Raw genomic sequence first — 6,000 nt, 5'->3', positions numbered from 1 at the left:
CACAGAGTCACTGCTTTTAAATTCCTCTTATTTTTGAAAACATTTGGTCAAAGTTTCGGCTGTTCGGGCCATTTGACTGGGGAGAGGGTCAAATTGGTTGCTGGCTCCAGAGACTGAGCTGTGTTTTTTGTCGAGATTTCTCGGCATTTTCCCATGTGTGGAAGCTATATATGAGCAGAGATCTGTTTCTGTGGATCATCAAGGTTAAAGTGAAGATTGGAATTTGACTAGGCGGCAGTGTTAAGTAAAACTATGACTAAAGGTGTAAAATGAGGCAGTATGAGTGATCCAAGATGCATTCCATCCATCCATTATTATCTTTAAATGCTTATGCTTTTCCGGGTAGCGGGAGGAACGGGCACCTATCCCAGCTGCCATCGAGCAAGAGGTGGGATTCACCCTGGACAGGTTGCCAGTCTATCTCAGCGCCAACACAGAGACATACACGGACAGACAACTGCTGACATTCATATTTATACCTACGGACATTTTAGATTCACCCAATAACCTAACATCCATGTCTTTGGACTGTGGGAGGAAAAGCTCCACAAAGAAAGGCCACACACGGCTGGTCATTTTGATCCAGGACCTCCTGGCTGTGAGGTGCGAGTGGTGACCAATCTACCACATTGCATTCATATTTTCAATATTATGGCCTGCATAGATATGCATAGTCATTGGTTTACTTTAACACTTTTTGTCCTAGTATTTTACAAAGAACAGACATTTAATAGATGCACAGTAAATGTGTAGTACACACTAAAACCATGTCTCTTGCTGAAGAGCGCACTGGTAGCTGATTGGTACTGTGCTTGCTGCATAACCACAACATCTTTGATTTGCACCTAGCAGTGGACCTTTGTTGCATCTTATACGCTGTGTTCCCCATTCTTGTCAACCTCTCCACCGTCTACCATCAAACAAAGACAAAAATAAATAAGTAAAATAAAAATCTCACGTTGAGTAGTTTGGCATTCGTGCAGCATGTGGATGGTTTCAAATATTTGCAGTTTTCAGAGATGCAAATACAAGGTCAGCCTCGTCATTACACAAATGGAATATCAAACACCTCTGAAAGAAAATTGAGATGGAGATTTAGTATACAGGGGAGTTGCACTGACCGGGCGTAAAAAATATTCCCCATTGAACAAAGCTCTTAAGAGGAGCAGGTTACATGTAATTATGGGAGCGGGCAGCACGTGGCAAGTTTAGGCGTACCTTGGCATCGTGAAATGCAGGGGAATGAAGGAGAATAGAGCAAAATAATGATGTGAAGATTACGAAGAGATCTGTGAGAGAAGGAGCAGGGCCAGGGGAGGGACAGTAAATTGGAAGTTGAAGAAAAGGGAAACAAACAAGTTGAAAAGAGAGACTGAGGCAGACTTTGAACAGCTAAGGATGAGGCAAAGATGGAGACCTAGTTGGCAGAGGCTCCAGTCAAACCAGCTGTTCCCCCTAACGCTGATGCTCAGCAGTCGACTAATAGGCAGAGTGAGTCAGTGGCTCAGTCTCCTGTCTCCCAGGCTGCCTGGAGGCGCTGTATTGATAATATCCCAGCCTGCAAGGCTCAATCCATCCCCTGGGGCGCCCAGCAGCAAGTGGATGAAGAGTCCCTGGACGATCTTTTGGCTCCACAGCTAGACACTGCAGCAGAGGAAGAGATCTGAACACAGTAGAAGGCAGGTACATGCACACAAAGACACACACGCACACGTGCACACAAACACGAAATACCTTCCCCACACCTCATTTATTCTCATTTTGAGTCTTCCCTCTCGGTCTCGCTGCAGTCAGGGCAGAGAGCAGTGATCACAGAGGAGGCAAGGAGATGTACGAGGAAGGAGAGAGATGGAGAGAGAATGACAGCCTACGCCAAAGATCGTCCTCCTCTCTTCTCTCCCATCAGAAGTGCTAATCCAGCCAGTGGAGGTGCAGACCACCGCTCACACCTGCCTGTTCCTCTCCATCTTGTTAAGGGCCAGATGGGAGAGAAAGTGACTTCCTGCTGTACTTCCACCACAGGGCTCGTTCCCTCACATTAATACCTTTACTGCTCGGCTCCATTTGTTACACACACTCAAGACACACACTCAGGGGGAGCCCGGGGCTGTGAATGATGGCCATATGCAGAACTGTGCTCATCTACAACCCCCTGTGGCTGGAAGAAAGTACAGTAGACTCCTTGAGTGTTGAAACCAAGGTTAACATTTGGAAGTGGTGCAGTGCAGTGTGATTCAGCAGCTGTGTGTACAGGTAAACCAAATCAGGGTCGACAGGTCCATAAAGTTTAGTGAAGTGGGTTTATAGGTAGAAGGTCACTGGTTTAAAGATATGACTGCGCGTGTGTGTGGCGGGGGGAGGGGTTTAAAGATACAGTCCTCTTTGCATTGCCCAGCGCTTCCACTCACATCAACAGCTTCACTTAGCTCATTACTCTGCACCAGGCGCTGAACAGTTCTTCAGGTAGTCATAGCTACCAAATTACAATAAATAAGACTGGTACCAAACATACTAATCCAGCAAAAATTGTTGCTCTTCTCTGATCGGTCAGAAGTGTGAGCCTCATTTAAATCTCTTTTAGAAGACAATATGTTTGCACCGCTGCCAATACTGTTCTTGCCGTGGCAGGTGTCCGCCACACCTGTCCTCATTAAGATAGAAATATGTGAAAAATGTTGTACACTGTAACCCAAAGTTAATTCATTCACCACTGATTCAAATAGTAATCTTTATAATTATTTCTACATTACTCAGATTACTACAACAGTTATTTACAATGTACCAACACTACTTCAGCACAGCACACCTGACTGTCTCAGCCACATTTAGAAGGTGAAAAAAGTCCTTTTAGCAACACACCTATCAATGTTTCTTTGTAGCTTCAATGACTTCAGTATTAATCCACGTTGTAGAAAATATGAGGAATAAAGAAAAAACAACAAACAACAAAGTGTTTATCTGTTAAAAGTGAAGGAAAACAGCAACAGTTAACTCGCTAAATTTCCTGGGAGGAACCTTGTACTGTATTATTTAAAATCAAATATGCTCACCAAGTGAGAAAAGGAACAAACAACAACCTTATGTTACATTTTAATCATTTTATACCCTGTGTGATATTTGACTTATTAGTAAAATATATTAAAGACTATGCTTGGAAAATGCCAGTGTTGCAGAAACAGCATACCATGTGAAGTAAATAACTTGAGCCGCCGGGACAAGCTGAGTGAAGACCTTTCAGGCTTCTCAGTGTGCATGTGTTTATCTGTTTGTTTATGTGTCACTTACAGGCAGGACCCCTGCTGAGAGCAAAGATGTCGTAAACAAGGCGCCACAGATAATGCATTGCAGCGGGTGTCACTGAATGTGTCCCTTTGAGAATAGACATCAAACACACAAATATCTGGACACGGAAGCAGGTGTGAGGCCGGAAAAACTAATAAAACACACCAGCGAACATATGTGAACATACTACACACAAACACACACACAACATGGTACATGCTGCCATTACACACACACAGTGGGTACGAGGGATACATAATTCACACACACATTTTATTCACAGGCTGTACACAGGCAATATTGGTCTGATAAGAAAGGTCACTTTTGTGATTTGAAAGCACACAAACCACTACAGGCACCACTTTTAAAGCTTCAGTAGGAGGGAAAAGGAGGGCAGCCGTGCCTCTGGACACCTCACTCACAGTCATAATTACAGACCAAATCACACTGCTCTTTTCCCTCCATGTCATTTGAAATTGTGGATTAAGAGCAAAAAAGCAGATTTTTGAAGCTAGGCCATCTGTGTATTGCACAAGTGTGTTTGTGTGTGTGTGTGTGTGTGTGTGACTGTGTGTGTGTGTGTGTGTGTGTGTGTGTGTGTGTGTGTGTGTGTGTGAGCACTTCCTTATCTCATCTGAACCATACACCTCTTAAACAGCTCCCAGTCCCAGTCGGCTTTTTACTCTACGAGCCAGAGAGGTCGGCTTAGGGCCCTGAAACTGGGTCATCTGGGTGTTGGTTTAAAAAAAAAAAAGACTGGACACTGGCTGTAAAGCTCCCTAGACCACGCACAGGTAGAGGAGAAAAGGATAGCGCAATTGTTTGGATGGGAATGAGGGAAGTGACGAGTGGAAAGGTCAGGATAGAACAGTGCACCCCCGTTGCTAGGGGAGAATGTTTTTGGACAGCACGCCTGGGTTGGAGCACTAGGCTGTCAGTATCTGCTCTTGTCCCGATGCAGAGGCCCCGGCCAAGGCGGAGGCCTGAGAGCATCAAGGTCACAGCCTGAAACTTTGCTACTGACAGAAAAAGGGGGAGGGAGAGAGAGATGAGAAGAATCTGGACCGCATGCTGCCATTACAGGTGAATTATTTCTTTTTGCTGGGCAGAGCATAAACAACATATCAGATGTTGAAACTGAGACATTTTACAATTTTATGTAAAATATTAGCTCATTTTGAATTTGATGGCAGCAAAGCATCTCAAAGTTAGAAGAGCAACAACAAAAGGCTGGAAAAGTAATTGCTGCAAATAAAAATAACAAATAGAGGAGCATTTAACAACTAATTAGGTTATTGGCAACAGATCAGTAACTTTAGCAAGAGAGATCATATTTCACCTTCACTAGCTTCTCTCCATTGGCTTCCCATAAAATCAAGAATAAAATTAAAAACCCTGCTTCTTACATATAAAGCTCTAAACAGTCAGGCTACATCGTATATAGAGACCTCAGAGCACCATATCATCCCAGTAGACCACTTCTATCTCAGAATGCAGGCCTACTTGTGGTTCCCAGAATTTCCAAAGGTAAAATAGGAGGCCACCTGTAGAACCAGCTCCCAAGTTCAGATTCGGGAAGCAGACATCCTCTCTACTTTTAGGTCTAGGCTTAAAACCTTCCTCTTTGATAAAGCTTATAGTTAGTTATAGTCATGCTGCTATAGGCTTAGACTGCCTCCCCCCGATGCACTGAGCTTCTTTCCTTCTCTCGTCCCTCTCTCTTCTCCTCTCACCCCACATTTATTTTTTACCACCGTATGGCATCAATGTTGTGTCTTCTTTCTCCCTTAGTTGTTTTTGTCCTTCTCTGTCTCCCACTCTCTGTTCCTTTCTACAGGTGTCCCCGGCTTTGGAGCTGTGTGTTTTCTAGTGTACAGCTACTGGTCCTACCAACCTGCCCGATGTTCTGTTGTTGCTTTTTGTTGCTCTTTTCTTTTCCCTCTCCACCGTCCACTCACCCCAACCGGTCGAGGCAGATGGCCGTCCACCCTGAGCCTGACTCTGCTGGAGGTTTCTTCCGTTAAAGGGAGTTTTCCTCTCCACTGTTGCCAAATCCCCCTTGCTCAAGGGGGATTTGTTAGGTTTTCTTGATATATCTTTATAGTCTTGACTTTACTCAGTGCCTTGAGATGACTTTGTTGTGTATTGGCGCTATATAAATAAATAAAAGTTGAATTGGATTGAGGGCCTCTTCAATGTAAAGATGGGCAGAGGTTCACCAATCTGAGACAAATGGTGTCATTGAAGACTTTGAAGATCCCATCATCTACAGTATATAATATCATCAAAAGATTCAGAGAATCAGGAGGAATCTCTGTGCGAAGGCCAAAGGTCAAAACTGGATGCATGTGATGTTTTGGCCCTCAGATGGACATGAAACAGGCACGATTCTCTACTTGACGTCACTGCATGGGCTTAGGAACTGTCTGTGAACACAGTTCATCATGTGGTCTACAAATGTAAGTTAAAGCAGTATCATGCAAAAAAGAAGCCATATGAGATCATGATCCAGAAACACCACCGTGTTCTCTGCGCCAAAGCTAATTTAAAATGGTCTGAAGCAAAATGGAAAACTGTTCTGTGGTCAGATGAATCAAAATGTGAAGTTGTTTTTGGAAAGCATGGACATTGTGTCCTGCGAAGTAAAGAGGAGAGGGACCATCCAGCTTGTTATCAGCGGACAGTTCAAAAGCCTGCAGTCCAGACCTTTCTCAAATA

The sequence above is a fragment of the Channa argus genome, chromosome 8, assembly GCF_033026475.1.
Source record: "Channa argus isolate prfri chromosome 8, Channa argus male v1.0, whole genome shotgun sequence".
In the NCBI taxonomy this organism is placed as follows: Eukaryota; Metazoa; Chordata; class Actinopteri; order Anabantiformes; family Channidae; genus Channa; species Channa argus.
Note: the sequence above shows the minus strand (reverse complement) of the source record.